Source organism: Prionailurus bengalensis, chromosome D1, assembly GCF_016509475.1.
Source record: "Prionailurus bengalensis isolate Pbe53 chromosome D1, Fcat_Pben_1.1_paternal_pri, whole genome shotgun sequence".
Lineage (NCBI taxonomy): Eukaryota > Metazoa > Chordata > Mammalia > Carnivora > Felidae > Prionailurus > Prionailurus bengalensis.
Window position 1 is genome coordinate 5,471,912 of NC_057346.1, and position 19,911 is coordinate 5,491,822.

At 36.5% G+C, this 19,911-nt stretch overlaps 1 protein-coding gene across 1 annotated transcript in view; it reads right to left on the reverse strand.

Moving 5' to 3' along the window:
* The window catches only part of GUCY1A2 (guanylate cyclase 1 soluble subunit alpha 2), a 338,257-nt gene that overhangs the window by 36,621 nt on the left and 281,725 nt on the right, over nucleotides 1–19,911 (reverse strand). The window lies entirely within an intron of this gene.

Consider the following 19,911-nt stretch of genomic DNA (forward strand, 5'->3'; position numbering starts at 1 on the left):
GGTGGAATCTCATTTTGGTTTTGATTTGTATTTCCCTGATGATGAGTGATGTTGAAGTAGAAGTATAGTTATTGAGGCACAACTCAAGTTTTCCTTTTAGGAAAACCATTAAATCATTTGTCTTCACTGATTGTTATTACTATTTTTTTTTTTTTGTAAAATACAGTGTTTACTGTTTTGGTGCTTCTACGATGGATAAGATGATCAATAAATTCACTTAAAAGACTAACAGGACAGTATAAAATAATGGGCCAAATACTTCTCATTTTCTTTAAACATCAAATGCCTAGTGCATGAGCATTTTGATTTTTAAAAAACAGAAAACTACAGGTAAACTACTAGATAGGAATTTTCTGAAGCTTTTTGGGAATCTTCCCCTACATTTAGTATCTGTATAAAGATTAAGTATCTAAAATATAGTAACTCTTTCTTGTATAATAATTATACCAACAAAAGGCATAGAAAATTTTCCAGCTAGTGTTCTGAACTAGTGTTAGTAACTACTAACATTTACATGGACAGAAAAATATACACAAGTAACCATCTTTCTTCTATTATTCCACACATATCTCAGTACAGAAGAAAGGTGCATTCTGGAAAATTGCCAATATTATTAGTGATTTTATTATATGCATTAGAGACAAGTTCCCATAAACAAAAGACAGTTTGCTGTTTAACATGGAGAACTGTATTTGACACATCGTTGTCATATACACTTGGGTTCCGATCCAGAGTTAGAGAAACCAATGTGGGTAGAAGTATGGAGACACCAAGTAAATATTTTCAGAAGAACATACCTCTTCTTCACCATCCGGAGTATGAAGAAAACTCCAGGGTACCAAGAGACAGGAAAGGAACAAGAACAAGATCCCCTTCCTGATTCTGGTTTCCTCCCTTTTGCTCTCTGCACCACTCTTTTGCAGAGAAAATCCACTTATCAAGGTAAGTCCTATTCAGAGATTATCATTCCATATCATTCATTACTGACCAGCAGAGATGGTTTAGCCAAGGAGAAGAATGCAGGCAGCCCAGTATAAGGCTCTAGAGTATGAATTGAATTCTTACTCCACACTTATCTAGCCATGCATTCTTGTTGACTTATTTAACCAAAGTCTCACTTTCCTCTTACCTGAAAAATAGACACATGGGCTAAAAGATATTTTAGAGACCATCTTGGTCACCACCACCTCATTGTAGAGATTAAGAGACCAAACCCAGAAACATTATCCTGTTTGCAAAAAAATTACACAGCAAAGTAATCCCTGAACCAAGATGAGATTCCTAGTGCAGAACACAGGAGAACTGGGTCTATGCACTACAACAAACTCAAGCCTGCACAACGTGGTTTGTGGAGCCTTATGCTTGGTGCTGGTCTTCTATTGATGTTAAGGATTACAACCTCATGAGTGCCCAACTTTTTAAGAGATTATTCAGGGGGTAACTATGTCTGCAGACATCTCTATAAAAATTCCATGTTTCTTATAACTTTTCCTTAACATCCTTCTCAAGCAAAGGACTCCACTTCTTCTTAAATATAAAAGTGTAATTCATTCCTTGTTATGGAATGAATTAATTTGTTTAAATCCTACCCCACTATGTGACGGTATTAGGAAGTGGGACCTTTGGGATGGAGTTACAACTAGGCTAAGTTTGTGAGGGTTGAGACCTCATGAATGAGATTTGTGCCCTTAAGAGAGTCCTATGGGACTCTTTCTTTCTGCTACGTGAAGACAAAATGAGAGAGAAGCTATCAGAAAGCCATAGGGAAGCTCTCAACAGAACCCAACAATGCTGGCACTGTGATCTTGGACTTCTGGCATCCACAACTGTGAGAAATACATTTATGTTGTCTATAAGCTGCCCAGACAATGGCACTTTGTTAAAGCAGCACAAAATGACAGGGCTATAGTTTTAGGCATATTTAGTCCTGAGATTTTTCCCTTGTTACATGCAGAATAAACAGTTCCTGTGCTGCTAAAAAAAAATAAATAAATAAAAGAAGCCCATGGCCTAATGTCTGGAAATGGATTATATTTGGACACCTGGCAAAGATGAATTCAGGTGGCTGGATTATCCAGTGGACCCAGTCACTGTAATCACAAGGTCCTCAAAAGTGGAAGAGGGAGCAAGGGATGTGATGAATAGAAACAGCATAATAAAGATGCAATATTCCTGACTTGATAATGGGGAAGGGAAGCAATGAACCAAGGAATACAAGTGGCCTCTAGAAGCTGAGAAGAAAACAGATGATCAACTAGAAACTCCAGAAAAGATTGCAGTCATAATGACAACGTTATCCCAGGGATACCCGTGTTAGAATTCTGTTCTACAAAATGGAAAGATAATAAACTTGTGTCATTTAAGCCAGAAAGTCTGTAGTAACCTAATTAACATGTATATAATTATGTGTCTCTGGTTAAATGTGGGCATTTGCAAAGGAAATAGGTAGGTTTTTAAAAATCACATTACTATGACTTAGTCATCAGGAAGAGGCCTTTGCTAATGGAAACTTGTAGGATTAAGCTGATTGCTAGTTCAGATCTGAGTCATGGCTTAAAATGGCTTTGGCCAAATTACCAAATTTCTTTGGGATTTCTTTTGGGATTTCTTTGGGATTTCCAGATGAGGCCTATAATCCAACTATCACACATCATTCAACATGGAAAAATTTATAAAATATGAGAATTAAGTCCAGAAATAAGATGACCTATTCCTTCATGGAAATGACAGCATAGAGTCCTGGTCCAAGATGGAGATATGGGAAGACCCCAAACTCACCTTATTCATAAACACACCAAATCTATACCTACTTACAGAGCAGTTCCTCCTGCAGAAGAACTGAGGGCTGACTGGACAGCTTCTGCACACCAAAAGGTAGACCACAGAGAGAAGAGCAAGAGAAACAGCGACATGGTAAGGATGGGAACCCCACCCCAACACTGTAAACCGCAGCGGATATGAATACCCCTGAGGGACCTTGGACCACGTACAAAAAAAGTTTTGATTTAAAAGGGCAACTAGAAAGTAAAGGAACCAGCCCAAGAAGCCTGGCAAATGGTGGGGTAATGGAGGCGGGGAGGGTGGGGGAGCTGCTGGAACTCTGGTTTGGAAGGGCTAAAGAGCATCACTATTTATGTTCCCCCTCCACCTCGAGAGCAGCCCAGGATAGTGCTCACTACAGCTCTAGGCCAGTACCACTTAGGCTCCAAAGGACATACCAGGGCACCCCCAACAGAGGGTACCAGAGGACCACCCATGCTCACTTAGGCTCCAGTCAGCTTACCAGGGTGTTTTCTATGTGCACACCCTGGAGAGCACCCTGTCCAGAACACCCTGTAGCACTGTGTCTACCTCAGCTCCAGCTGCCTTGTTAGGGCACCCCTTGTATGGAAAGCCCCATAACATTCTGGCTTGAACCCACTTTAGACATCCTACCTGGGTATCCTTTGTGCAGAGATTCCCAGGATCCCCTGGCTTGCAACCACTTCCACTGCAGCTGTCCTACCAGGGCACCCTCTGCACAGACAGCCTGGAACTGCCTTGGCCTGCACCCACTATAGCTCCATATTTCCCTTCAGGAAAGCCTCAGCAAGGAGTGCTCCAAGATCCCCAGTCTATCACATCCAAAACCCCTGTCTGCCACAGTCACCAGGCACACGCAGTCTACACAAAGCACAACAATACACAAGACCATTCCCTTATGTTTGGGAGAAGTAATTTTTCTTCTAATTCATAAAAACACAGAAAGTCAAGCAATATAAGGAAAGGGGGAAAATGTTCCAAATGAAAGAACAAGACAAAACCTAATAAAAAGAAGTGATATTGGAGATGAGTAATCTAGCTGATAAAGAGTTGAAAGTGATGTCATAAAGATGTTCACCATACTGGAAAGAATGGATGAGCTCAGAACTTCAAGAGATAGAAAATAGAAAAAAGAACTAAAGTGGAAAAATACAATAACTGAAATGAAAAATACAGGGGGTCAACTGTATATTAGAAGAGGCAGAAGAATGGATCAGTGATCTGGAAGACAGGCTAATGGAAAGCACTTAATCACCTAATAAGGAAGAGGAATAAGGAGAAGTGAGAATAGGTTAAAGGCTCTCTAGGACAGTAAGTAAACAAACATTACATTATGAAGGTCCCAACATGAAAAGAGAGAGAGAGAGAGAAAGACTGAAAACCTCCCTTACCTGGAAAGGGATACAGACCACCAGGTCCAGGAAACACAGAACATTCCAAACAAGATGAACCCAAGGAGGACCACACCATGAAACGTAAAGAGAGAATTTAAAATCAGCAAGTGAGAAGCAATTACTTGTGTACTACAAACACTCTATATGGCTACCGCCTGATTATTCTGGAGAAACTTTGCAGGCCAAAAGGGAGTGGCATGATATATTCAAAGTGCTGAATAAAAAAAAAAAAAACACCCCTACACCCAACACCATAAAATTATCAAACAGAATAGAAGATTCTGCCTTAGAAGAAGGCACTAAGCCTGCCTTAGAAGCAATGTTAAAAGGACTTATTCAAGTAGAAAAGTCTATAATTAGAAGAAAATTATGAAAGCAAATTATTTCATAGGTACAAGTAAACGCAGTAAAAGTAGTAGATCAATCATTTATAAAGCTAGTATGAAGGTTAAAAAATAAAAGTAGTATAATCAATTGTATCAAAAATTAGTTAAAGGGACTTACAAAGGTTAAAGGAGGACAACATATATATGAAATGTGGAGGCTGGTAGTAAAAATGAAATTATTTTACAGTGTGTTCAAATTTAAGTTACCATCAATATTTAATATAGAATGCTATATACTTAGGATGTTATATATAAACTTCATAGTTGCCAGAAAGCAAAAACCTATAATAGATAAAATAAAGCCAAGCATAACACTAAAGTCACCAATCGCAAGGAAAGAGAACAAAAGAAGAAAAAGGAACAGAGAAGAACTACAAAACAACCACAAAACAATTAGCAAGATGCCAATAAGTATATACCTATCAATTATTACTTTAAATGTAAATGGTTGAAATGCTCCAATAAAACATACAGTGTGATAAAATGGATGAAGAAACAAGACCCATCTATATACTACCTACAGCAGACTCACTTCAGACCTAAACTACATACAGACTGAATTTGAAGACATGGAAAAATATATACCATGGAAATGGGAGCAAAACAAAACAAAACAACACACACACAAAAGAACAGAAAAGAAGATACCCAGGACTGCAATACTTATATCAGACAAAATAGGCTTCAAAACAAAGACTGCATTAAGAGACAAAGGCACTACATTATGATTAGAGGATAAGTCGAATAAGAGGTTATAACAAATGTAAATATCTATGCCCCCAGGGCACTTGCATAGCTCACTTGGTTAAGTATCACCCCCCTCCCCCAATCAGCTCAGGTCATGATCTTATGGTTCATGGGTTCAAGCCTTGCATTGGGCTCTGTGCTGCGAGCTCAGAGCCTGGAGCATGCTTGGGACTCTGTGTCTCCCTCTCTCTCTGCCCCTCCCCTGCACACACACTGTCTCTCAAAAATAAACAAACATTTAAAAAATTAAAAATAGATAACTATGCATCTAACATGAGAGCACCTAAATACATAAAGCAAATATTCACAGATATAAACACAAAAACTGACCATAATCCAGAAATGGTAGGGGACTTTAACACCACATTTACATCAATGGATAGATCATCTAGGCAGCAAATAAATAAGAAGACAGTGTCATTAAATGACATTTTAGACCAGATGGACTTGACAGATATATACAGAATGTTCTATCCACAAACAGCAGAACATAAAATTCTTTGCAAGTTCACATGGACCATTCTCCAGGATAGACAGCATGTTAAGCCACAAACCAAGTCTCAATAAATTTAAGAAGACTGAAATCATATCAAGTATCTTTTCTGACTGCAATAATATAAAACTAGAAAATAATTACAAGATGTTTCATTGTTAAAAAAACAACAGCATAACAACAACAAAAAAGAAAATAATTACAAGAAAAAAACCAGGACAAAACAGAACTACCTGGAGATTAAACAACATGCTATTAAACAACCGATAGGTCAGTAGGAAATGCAAGAGGAAATTTAAAAATACATGGAGGCAAACAAAAGTGAAAACACAATGGTCCCAAATCCTTGGGACACAGTGAAAGCAGGGGAAGTTAATAGTGATATAGGCCTACCTCAAGAAACAAGAAAAATCTCAATCTAACCTTACACCTAAAGGGAGAAGAAAAGAAGAACAAATGAACCCCAGATTTAACAGGAGGAAGGAAATAATAAAGATCATAGTGGAAATAGAGAGTGAGAAGAATAAAAGAAAAGACCAATAAAACCAAGAGCTAATTCTTGGAAAAGATAAACAAAATTGATAAGCCTTTAACCAGACTCATCAAGTAAAACAGAGAGACAGCCAAAATAATGAAACTCAGAAATAAAAGAGGAAAATAACAACCTACACCACAGGAACACAAAGGATTTTAAGATACCATGACAAAAAAATATATGCCAACAAATTGGACAACTTACATTCCTAGATACATACAATCTCCAAAAACTAAACCAGAAAAAAATAGAAAATCTGAACAGACTGATTACCAATTCAATTTTCTTACTAATCAAAACAAACAAACAAAACAAGAAACAAAGTCCAGGACCAGATAGATTCACAGATGAATTCTACCTAATATTTGAAGAAGGGTTAATACCTACTCTTCTCAAACTATTCCAAAAAGTAGAAGACTCTGGGGTACCTGTGTCATTCAGTTGGTTAAGCATCTGACTCTTGATTTTGGCTCAGGTCATGATCTCACAATCATTAGATGGAACCCTTAAATGTATTCTGTGCTGGGCATGGAGCTTGTTTAAGATTCATTCTCTCTCTCTCTCTCTCTCTCTCTCTCTCTCCCTCTGCCTCTTCCCTACTTGCACATTCATGCTCTCTCTCTCTCACTCTCTCTTTAAAAAGAAAATAAAAGAGGAAGTAAAACTTCCACATACATTCTACAAGGACAGCATTACCCTAATACTAAAACCAGACAAAGACACCACAGAAAGAAAATTACAGGCCAATATCTCTGATGAATGTATATGTAAAAATCCTCAACGAAATATTAGCAAGCCTCATTCAACAATACATTAAAAGGATCATTCACCACAATCAAGTGGGATTTATTCTAGGAATGCACGGTTGGTTCAATATCCACAAATCAATCAATACACCACAGTAACAAAGTGAATTCCCATCTTAATAGATATAGAAAAAAAATTTAATAAAATTCTACATCCTTTCATGATAAAACTCAACAAAGTAGGTTTAGAGGGAACATACTTCAACATAATAAAGGTCACATATGAAAAACCCACAGCTAATATCACACTCAATGGTGAAAAACTGACAGCTTTTCCTATAAGATCAGGAACAACACAAGGATGTCCAGTATGCCACTTTTACTCAGTGTAGTAATGGAAGTCCTAGTGAAACAATCAGGCAAGAAAAAGAAGTAAAACTCATCCAGATTGGTAAGGAAGAAGTAAAACTCTCACTATTGTAAATTACATGATACTATATAGAAAACCCTAAAGACAGCACCCAAAACTATTAGAACTGACAAATAAAATCAAAACAGAGGCAAGATATAAAATTAACACAGAAATCAGCTGCATTTCTATACACTAAAAACAAAGTAGTAGAAAGAGAAATTAAGACAATTACCTTTATATTTGCACAAAAAGAATAAAATACCTATGAATAAACTGAACTAAGGAGGTTAAAAACCTATATTCTGAAAATTATTAAAAAGAAATGATGAAAGAAATTCAAGAAAGCACAAAAAAATTAAATGCTCATGGAGTGGAAGAATTAATGTTAAATGTCCACACTACCCAAAGCAATCTAAAGATTCAATGTAATCCCTATCAAAATACCAATAGCATGTTTCACAAAATGCTATCCTAAAATGTGTATGGAACACATTTTATTTGTCCATTTATTTGTGCAACAAATTATCCTAAAATGTGTATGGAACCACAAAAGACCTTGAATAACCCAAAATATGCTGAAAAGGAACAAAGGTAGAGGTATCACAATCACAGATTTTAAGATATACTACAAAGCTATAGTAATCAAAACAGGATGGTACTGGCACGAAAATCAGATCAGATGGAACAGGATAGAGACTCCAGGAACACACCCATACATAAATGGTTAAATGATCTACAACAAAGAAGGCAAGTATACACAATGGGGTAAAGACAGTTTCTTCAATAAATAGTGCTGGGAAAACTGGACCACTTTCTTACACCATACATAAAAATAAACTCACAGTTGACTTAAGACTTACATGTGAGGCCCAAATCCATAAAAATTTTAGAAGAAAATACAGGTATTAATCTCTTTGACATCAACCTTAGCAGCAGTTTTCTAGATATGTTTCCTCAGGCAAGGAAGACAAAAATCAAAAATAAAGCATTGGGACTCCACCAAAATAAGATTTTGCACAGTAAAAAAGTCAACCTACTCCCTGGGAGAATGTATTTGCAAATGATATATCTGATAAGGGGTTAAGAGCCAAAATAAAGAACTTATACAAATAAACACAAAACAAAAACAAAAAATCTGATTTAAAAACTGGGCAGAGGACCTGACTGGACATTCTTCAAAGAAGATACACAGGTATGGCCAACAGACGCATGAAAAGATGCTCAACGTCACTCATCATCAGGCAAATGTAAATCAAAACCACAATGAAATACCACCTCACACCTGTCATAATGGCTACTATCAAAAAGACAAAATAATAGCAAGTGTTTGTGAGGGTGTTAAGAAAAAGAGAACCCTCATGCACTATTGGTGGGAATGTAACTTGGTGTAACCACTGTGGTAAACAGTATGGAGGTCCCTCAAAAATTAAAACTAGAAAAACCATATGAATCCATTAATCCCACTATTGGGTGTTTATCCAAAGAAAATAAAAATACTAATTCCAGAAGATATATGCACCCCCATGTTTATGGCAGCAATATTCACAATAGCTAATGTATGGCACCAACTCAAATGTCCATTCATAGGTGAATGGATAAAGAGGATGTGGTATATATACAACTGAATAGTATTCTGCCACCAAAGTAATAATAACAATAATAATAATAAGCTCATGCCATTTGCAACATGGATAGACTTGGAGGGTATGATGCTGAGGGAAATAAGACAGAGAAAGACAAATACCATATGATTTCACTTAAACGTAGAATCTAAGAAGTAAAACAAGCAAATAAAAAAAAAGCAAAAATAGACCCATAAATATGGAGAACAAACTAGTAATTGCCAGAGGGGAAGGAGTTAGGGATGGAGGGGATGGGTGAAGGGCAGTGGGAGATAGATACAGGCTTCTGGTTATTGAATGAGGAAGTCATGGGAATAAAAAATAGAGCATAGAGGATATTGTAGGTGGTATTGTAGCATGTTGTATGGTGATGGATGGTAGTTACACTTGTGTTGAACATAACAAGGTATACACTTGTTGAGTCACTAAGCTGTACACCTGAAACTAATCTAGCATTGTGTGTCAACAATAATTTAAAAAAAAGAATGGGATGAAGCAATAAATGAATTCCAACTGTGTTCCAAGTATTAGGAGATTTATAAACAACATGTTTAATCCCAATGATAATCATCAGGAATAGGTACCCATTTTTAAGATGAGAAAACTGGATCCAAAGCAATTAAGTTGCTAAACTGTACACAGATATTTAGAGCCTGGATTCCAACATAGGCACTCTGATAGTGGAATTTGTACACTCAACCACTACCTCATCTTGTCCACTGTAGATCTCCTAACATGATGAGCAGGAGTTAGTAGGTAACTGGGTTTTAGCAGAAGGGGACTTTGACAGTGAATGAAAAATAGGTATTTTGAAAAGCCCAGAAGTAGATCAACTGTAAAATAAGAAAAGAAAAATGTTTGAAGGTTAAGGAAAACTTCTATTGCAGTAATTAAAGAGTCTTTGCACATTTTTAGTTTGCAATTAGCAAGGAAATGGATTTTGCTCAGGCAAATCATTTGATAATTCAAGCCATCTCAAAATTTGCTCCCACTATCCTAAATATAATCAATTATTTTAGTTCCAAAGATCAGTAACGTAATGGTAAAAGACAAGTGTTTATCATGTGTGCATTATTTCAAAACTGGGATGAGTGGGAATAAAGATGAGTATAAGCTTCACATTCATTAGAGAAAAAGGGAAAAACATCAAATATGGAAAACTTAAAAAATCAATGGCTACCTTTTTTTCCAGAACTAAAACAAGCAATGAACTGCTCTAGGTGAAGAAGGAACGGTTCTTGGCCATTACTGTATGCAACAAGATGACTCACACACGAAGAGTCTAAAAAAGTGAAGATTACCATATAGACCTTGTAGCTCTGATTTTTAAAGTGTTATTCCTTATGTCTACAAAATTGTGAAGTACTCTAATTCCAACTCTTATATGTATAAGACACTCAATTTATATGACATGAAATGTAAAGTGAGTTAAGTAATTACAGGTACATAATGTTCATAGGAACACACTTTGTCATAGTTAACAACTAGGAAAAAACAATTAGGTGTTGATCAATAGAGGAGCAGATGAATAAGTATTAAAATATAGTGTAGTCATACAATGGAATGTTGCAGTAGATGAACTAGCGCTTATGTTCCATCATGTATCGATCTTAGATATATGACATTTTTTACATAAAAACCAATGTTTGAGAAATTTTCATATACTGTGTTATCACTCATGCAAATAAAAATATATAAAATTCTATTGTTTATGGATATTTTTGAGAAAGTTAATGTATAAAACAGTGAACTTTGAAATATATCAAATTCATGGTGGTGTTTGTCACAATAAAAGGGAGTAAAAATTCCAAAGGAAAAGTTTTATTTTATTAATATCTGAGGCAAATAAAGTATTAAACCAAGTGGTGGGGTCATGAGTATTATTTCTTTTAATTTTTAGTACTTCAAAATATTTGTAAAAGTTCAGTGATTTCATAAAACTACTATTTTGGGCAAAATGTGTTTGGAATGAATAATTGAGAAAATTATTTCAGTTCATCATAATATGCAAATGGTTCACACGTGTTTATGATGATCATATAGTCTTACTAAAAACAAAGTGAACATAAACCTCTCTGAAGATTTCCAGATAACCAGACAGAGCATTCTACAGGATTGAATTCAGGAAAGAAAACTAGAAACTTCAAGCTCTCATGAGCTAAACTTTGAGTTTTATATCACAAGTTCCTATTTGCTCTAAAAAGTGTAATTTTGCCTCCTTGTAGGGAACGTTCCTGAGAATTTAATCCTGGTGTTCCACTTTCAGTATCCTAGGAAAGGGGAGGTACACTCCACACTTGTGGGTTCATAAATCACCTTGTGCAGTGTAGAACACAACAATCAGACATGAGTCAACTGTGCAAAGTAGCACAGGCTAAACCAACTGATCCAGACTCTGAAAACCCAGTCATACTGAGATCATTACCAGGACCCCAGGTACAGTGTTTTTAATGGTATCCCAGATTTACATGGATGTCAAAGGTCAGTAAGACCACCTGTTCTTCTGAAGCTTGGGAAGACAAGGTGAAATAGCCAAAGGTTAGGAATCCTCAGTATAACTAAGCTGTGCTCCCAGCAATGCAATGGGGGTAGGATTACCCACTTTCAATCAATGGAGTGCTGCCCCTATGTACCACCTGATCTGTTCTCCTTTCCACCATCTTCGTCATTTTTAAAGCACAAATCTGGTCGAGTCACTCCTCTGCTTAAAAGACTTCAATATACTTCCTTGCACTTGGCGTTAGGCTGAAACCTCTTAACATGATGTACCGGCTTCGTTTTAGCCCACTCCTCCTCTTGCTCCAATAGTCTAATTGGGGTTTCTTCACCTCAGCACTAGTCTGTTTAAATTAATTTGTTTTGCTCAGGTACATTTATCATCTAGTCTCTGATCTTGTCCCTGAGGGTAGAGATGGTTTTTATGCTGTTTATCCTTATAATGTTAGTGCCTATCATACTGCTTGGAATGTAGGAGGTTCTCAACAAATGTTTCTTGAAAGAAGGGAAGGAGGAGGAAACGCGGGGAAAGAGGAAGGAAAGGGGTTTTTTTGTAAAATAGAATAAAAGTAAAAATATTTGCATAAAGTATTAGTAGGAATGACAGGATTTGGGCCCAATCAGAAAAAATATCTTTTAGAATCTATCCATATGGCAGCTCAATGTGTCTGGCCATGGCTCCACTTGTTTTCTTTGGTGGGGGGATGGAGGTAGACAATAACAGAATAAAATGTTTTGGTTGAAATGATTCAAGCCTGAGGACCTTATTGACCACCGAGGATCATCGCAAACTCAATGTGAAAAAGATGATGATAGAAACAGCACCCAAAGGCACAGATCCTGTGTGGCTTGCAAGGTTTCCTTTACTGCTTATGTGTAAACAAAGCCAGCTACATCTGTCCTGTCTCAGTTCAGGGCACGAACTCCTCAAACAGTTAATCCATTCTTTACATGTCATTTTTTAAAATAGAAAAATTTTAAGATGGAAACTGTCAAATCATCTGTAGTATGCCCAGAATTGTGTTAGAAAAAAATGGAAGAAATTTAAAAGAGGCAAAACCCTTATGTAAATACCCTCTAAATGACAGGTAGTTCTTATGCAACTTTCAAGTTTATATTTGAAATTTCAGTTCCCTTTCTCATCACCTCAGAAATCTGCATATATATCTTTCATCTAAAAGACTAACCTCTCTCTCTACAGATATATCAAAAGGTTCAAAATATCACCATTTTGTTTATCATTATCTATATATTCACATTTTCTGTCTCAGGGTGTTTGTTTTAGATACAATTTAAAACCCAAGGGAAACTCAGAGAAGATGGCAAAGTAGGAGGACCCTGAGCTCCCCTCAGCCCAAGGACATGCTAAGATAATGGCCACATCTGCACAACTGACTCTGGAAACAGCCTGAAGACTGGCAGAGCAGACCCTCCACAACTAATCCCAGAGAGGAATGAAAAGCGTAGGCACGGTGGAGCTAAAGTTGGGAACCAAACTTCCAGTGAGACTAACTATCAATGGAAGGTATGTCACAAGCATAGAGGGCAGTAGGAAACTCAGTGTGGTAACTCAACCCTGAGAAACATCGCAGAAGCAACAGTTTAAAAGAGCTTGGATATATGTAAAGGAGATTTATTTACTAATCTTGGAATGTGTTCTGGAGGGGCAGAGATCTTCAAGAGATTTCTTGAGGAAGAAGAGCGCTGGTGGGCATCATTTTTCTTCTCCTCCCCCAGCCTAGGTAGCTGGAAACTTGCAGGAGCCAATGATAACACTCTCCACTACCTTGCTAGCCCTGTGCACCCAGCTTTCACATTCCTTTCCGGCTACACTGATCCAACCCACTCAACTTAGCAGACATCACTCCAAAGCAGCTCCTGCATTGCAACACCCTGTAAGCAGCTCCAGCAGAGACAAGTACCACTCCAAAGTGACTCCTGCCCTGGGGAAGGGATAAGATAACCACACACCCCAGTGCCCTCAGTTCCAGCATCCTGGCCTCTTAGCTGTCTGCTGGGGGAGTAAGCCCTGCCATTTGGTGTTCCAATAGCTGTGGCAGAGATGCTAACTGTAGACCACTGGCCCCATTCACCAATAACGGTCTCTGAGATTTGCAGGGAGAAAGCCCTGCCCTTTGATGTACCTGCAGTTCTGGCACAAATCCCAGCTGAAGACAGTCAGCTGGACTTCTAACCCTGCCCACTAAAGAGCCCACAGCAGCCTCGGGCCTCTCAACATTGAGGAAACTAACCACCACCTCCCCGCCCCACATTCACCACCCAATAGTACACAAACAGCAGGCAAAGCTAGTCTTGCAACAGGCTGGGATAGAGACAATCATGGCTCAGCCAAAATGGGACGTGCATGCAGCCCACAGAGGGGACATTCCTGGAGCAAATGGTTCTGGTGATCAGGGGGACATTACTATAGGACACCACATGCCCTCTTCTACACAAGGCCGCTACTTTAAAGACCAGGAGACATGGCTGACATAATACATAGAAACAAACACAAAGAGTCGTGCAAAATGAGATGAAGGAATAGGTACCAGATGAAAGAACAAGATACTATCATTAAAATAAACTAGATGAAACAGAGATAAGCAATATGCCTGATAAAGAATTCAAAGCAATGGTCATAAAGATATTCAGTGGATTTTGGAAAAGAGTGGATGAAATAAGTGAGAATTTCAACAAGAAGAAAATAGAAAAAATAACCTCTCAGAGATAAGGAATTCAATTAATAAAATAAAAAATATACTACAGAGAATCAATAGCAGACGAGAGGATGCAGAAAAATGGATCAGCAAACTGTAAGACAATGTAATGGGAAGCATCCAAGCTGAACAGCAAAAAGAAAAAGAAATAACAATAAATGAGAAAAGGTTAAGGGAACTCAACAATATCAAGTGTAATAACATTCACGGTATAGGGATCTCAGAAGGAGAAGAGATAAAGAAGGAAAAAAAAACTTATTAGAAGAAATAATAGCTGAAAACTTCCTGAACCTGGCAAAGGAAACAGACATCCAGGTCCAGGAAGCAGAAAGATCCCAGGAGGCCCACAAAATGACAAATAATGATTAAAAGAGTAATAAGTAATGATAAAGAGAAAATATTAACAGATGCCATAAAAAAAAAGTTTCCATACAAGTGTAATTCCCTAAAGCCATCAGCTGACTTGTCAGCAGAAACTTTGCAGGCCAGAAGGGAGTGCCATGATATATACAAAGTGCTAAAAGAAAACAAACAAACAAAACAAAACAAAACTACACTAAGAATACTTGATCCAGCAAGGCTATCATTCAGAACAGAAGGAAAGATAATTTCCCAAACAAAAGTGAAAGGATTCATCACCCTTAAACCAGCCTTATATAAAGTTTTAAAGAGAATTCCTTAAGTGTAAAGGAAAGGATATAATTAGAAATAAGAAAATTATGAAAGGGAAAATTTTGAGATGTAAAGCAAACATATGGTAAAAAATAGATTTAGCACTTAATAAAGTCAGTATGGAGGTTAAAACACAAAAGTGGTAAAAATCAATTGTATCTACAAAAATTAGTCAAATACACAAAACAAAAAGATGTAAAATGTGACATCATATACATAAAACATGGAGGGTGAGTAAAAATTTAGCACTTACAGTGTGTTTGAACTTAAGAAACTATCACCTTAATATAGACTGCTAGATACTTAAGAAGTTACAATGAACACAGCAGTGTGTGGGTGGCTCAGTTGGTTAAACATCTGACTTCGGCTCAGGTCATGATCTTATAGTTCATGGGTTTGAGCCTTCTGTCAGGCTCTGTGCTGACAGCTCAGAACCTGGGGCCTGTATTAGATTCTGGGTCTCCCTCTCTCTCTGCCCCTCCCCCACTTGCACCCTGTCTCTTTCTCTATCTGTCTCAAAAATAAACATTAAAAAACATTCAAAAAAGAAGTTATATGTGAACACAATGGTAACAACAAATCAAAAACCTATAATAGTTACAGAAAAAAATAGAAAGTCTAGGGGCGCTTGGGTGGCTCACTCAGTTGAGCTTCCGACTTCAGCTCAGGTCACGATCTCGCGGTTTGTGAGTTCAAGCCCCGTGTCGGGCTCTGTGCTGACAGCTTAGAGCCTGGAGCCTGCTTTGGATTCTGTGTCTCCCTCTTTCTCTGCCCCTCCCTCACTCACACTCTGTCTCTCTCTCTCTCTCCTTCAAAAATAAATAAACATTAAAAAAAATTTTTTTTAAATAGAAAGTCAAGCATAACACTATGCAAAGCCATCAAACCACAAGGGAAAAGATCAAGAGAAGAAGAAACAGGGAAGAACTATAAAACAAACAAACAAAAAACAAGTATATACCTACTAATCATTACTTTAAATGTAAATGGTCTTAATATTCCAATCAAAACATATCGGATGACTGAATGGATTAAAAAAAAAAACAAGACCCATCTATATGCAGCCTACAGCTATCTCACTTCAAACCTGTAAACACATACAGACTAAAGGTGAAGAGATAAAAAACATATACCATGCAAATTAAATTGCACAAAGGGCCAGTGTAGCAATTCTCATATCAAAATAGGCTTTAAAACAAAGACTGTAGAGCAAGAGATAATGAAGCACTATATGATGATAAATGGAACAACACATCAAGAGGATATAATAATTGTAAATATCTATTCACACAACATAGGAACACCAAAATACATAAAGCAAATATTAACAGATATAAGCAGAAACTGATAGTAATACAATAGTAGTAGGGGGCTTTAACACCCCACTTACATCAATGGATAGATCATCCAGATAAATATCAACAAGAAAACAGTGGCTTTGAAACACACATTCTATCAGATGAAGCTGACAAATATACAGAACATTCCATCTCCCAACAGCAGAATACATATTCTTTTTAGGTGCACATGGAATCTCCAGGATACAACAGATGATAGGCCATAAAGTAAGTCTCAGTAAATATAAGAATATTGAGCTCATATCAAGTATGTTTTCCAACCACAGCAATATGATACTAGAAATCAATTATAAGAAAAAAAATCTGGAAGAAGCACACCAGCATGTGGTGGAGGAGAAACAAAATGCTACTCAACAATGAATGGGTCAACCAAGAAATCAAAGAGGAAATCAACAAACACCTGGAGACAAATGAAAATGAAAACACAACAGTCCAACACCTTGGCATACAGCAAAAGCAGTAAGATGGAATTTTATAGTAAGCAGGCCTACTTCAAGAAATAAGAAAATTTTCAAAGAACCTAACCTTACACCTAAAGAAACTAAGAAGAAAAGAAAGGACAAACAAACCCAAGGTTAGAAGAAGAAAAGAAATAATAAACACCAGAGCAGAAAATAACAAAATAGAGACTAAAAGAACAATTGAAAAGATCAATGAGACCAAGAGTCAATTTTCTAAAAAAATAAAATTGATAACACTTTAGCCAAATTCATCAAGAAAAAATGAGAGAGGTTTCAAATAAAATCATAAATGAAGGAGAAGAAATAGCAACTGACACCAGAGAAATACAAAGGATAAGAGCATATTATGAAAAATGATATGCCAACATAGTGGACAATTTAGTCAAATGGGTAAATTACAGAAACATAGAACCTTCCAAAACTGTATTGGGAAGAAATAGAAAATGTGAACTGAGTAATTACTAGTAATGAAATTGAATTAGTAATCAACCAACTTCCTAATCCATCATACAAGGCCAGCATTAGTGTGACACCAAAACCAGACCAAAAATCTAACAACAACAACAAAAATGCAAAACAAACAAACAACTACAGGCCAACATATATGATGAACATAGTGGTAAAAATCCTCAAAAGACTGGCAAGCCTAATTCAACAATATATTAATCAGTGACCATGATCAAGTAGGGTTTTATTCTAGGGATGTAAGGGTGTTTCAGTATGTGCAAGTCAATCAGTGTGACACATCACATTAACAAGAGAAAGGGTAAAAACCGTGTGTAAAGATATGCAGATATAGTATTTGATACTTTCAACATCCTTTTCTGATAAAAACTCAGTGAAGCATCTCAACATAATAAAGACTGTACACAGCAAATCCATAGCTAACATCATATTCAATAGTGAAAAACTGGGAGCCTTTCCTCTAACATTAAGAACAAAATATGGGTTCCACTCCTCCCACTTTAATTCAGTGGAGTTCTGGAACTCCCAGCCATCATAATAAGACAAGAAAAAGAAAGGAAAAGCATCCAAATTGCTAAGGAAGCAGTAAAATTGTCACTCTTTATAGATGACATGTTACTATATATAGAAAACCCTAAAGGCACCAACAAAAAACTATTACAAGTGATAAATGAATTCAGTCAAGTTGCAGGATACAAAATCAATATAAAGTATGTGTTGCATTTCTATACAGAAATGTAAAAGTAGCAGAAAGAAAATTTAAGGACACAATCCAATTTACAGTTGCGCTGAAAGGATATAATAATTAATCAAGGAGGTGAAAGACCTAATCTCTGAAAACTATAAAACATTGATGAAAGAAACTGAAGATGAAACAACAAACGTAAAAGTATAGCACGCTCATGGATTTAAAGAATTAGTATTGGTAAAATGTCCATATTACCCAAAGCAATATATAGATTAAATGCAATCTCTTTCTAAATACCAACAGCATTTATCACAGAACTAGAACAAATAAAATTTTTAAAGAACCACAAAAGTTCTCAAATAGCCAAAGCCATCTTGAAAGAGAACAAAACTAGAGGTATCACAATCTCAGATTTCAAGATATATTGCAGACCAATAGTAATAAAAACAGGATGTACTGGCATCAAAAGAGACACACAGATCAATGGAACAGGATAAAGAGCCCAGAAATAACCTACTCATATATGGTTGATTAACCTACAATAGAGGAGCAAGAATATATAATGGGGAAAAGACAGTATTTTCAAAAAATGTTTTTGAGGAATCTGGTAGCTACATGCAAAAGGATGAAACTGGACAATTTCTTACACCCAATACAAAAGTAATCTCAAAATGGATTAAAGGCCTACATATGAGAACTGAAACTCCTACAAGAAAACATAGGCAGCAATCTCTTTGACATCAGCCTTAGCAATGTTTCTCTAAGTATGTCTCCTGAAGCAAGGAAAACAAAAGTGAAAATAAACTTTGACTATACCAAAATAAAAAGCTTTTGTACAGCAAAGGAAACAATGAAGTGGCAAAATGAAAGCAAAATAAAAAGGCAAAGGCAACTTACTGAATAGAAGAAAATATTTGCAAATGATCTATCTGATAAAGGGTTAATATCCAAAATAGATAAAGAACTTATACAACTCAACATCAAATAACAATCTGATTAAAAATGGGCAGAGGATCTGAATAGACACGCAGATGGCCAACAGATACATGCAAAGATGCTCAACATCACTCATCATCAGGAAAAAGACAACAACAACAACAACAACAACAACAACAAAAACCAACACCCCCCCCCCAAACAACAAAACAAATAATGAGACATCACTTCACACCAGTCAGAATGGCTAGTATCAAAAGGACAAGAAAAAACACATGTTGGAAAAGATGTGGAGAAAAGGGAACCCTTGTGCAATGCTGGTGGGAATGTAAAACGGTGCAGCCACTCTGTAAGATAGTGTGGAGTTTCCTAAAAATATTAAAAACAGAAGTACCATATGATCCAGTAATTCCACTACTGGGTATTTACCCAAAGAAAAAGAAAAGACTAATTCAAAAAGACATATGCACCCCTATATTTACTGCAGCATTATTTACAACAGCTAAAATATGGAAGCAACCTAAAGTGTCCATCAAGCGATGAATGGATAAGTATGTGGTATACATATACAGTAGAATATTATTCAGCCATTAAAAAACAATGTGCTTTTGCCATTTGCAATAACATTAATGGACCTAGAGTGTATGACACTAAATGAAACAAGTCAGACAGGGAAGGACAAATACCGTAGGATTTCATTTGTATGTTGAATCTAAAAAGCAAACAAACAAAAAAAAGAGACAAACTAACTGATGTTTAAATACACAGACCAAACTGGTGGTTGCCAGAAGGAAGGTGGATGGAGGAATAGATAGATAGATAAAATAGATAAAGAGGATTAAGAAGGATTAAACTTCCAATGTGAAATAAATAAATCACAGAGATGAAAACTACAGCAGAGGGAATATAGTCAATAATACTATAAAAACATTTTATGAAGACTTATGTTGACTACACTTATCATGTGAACACTGAGGAATG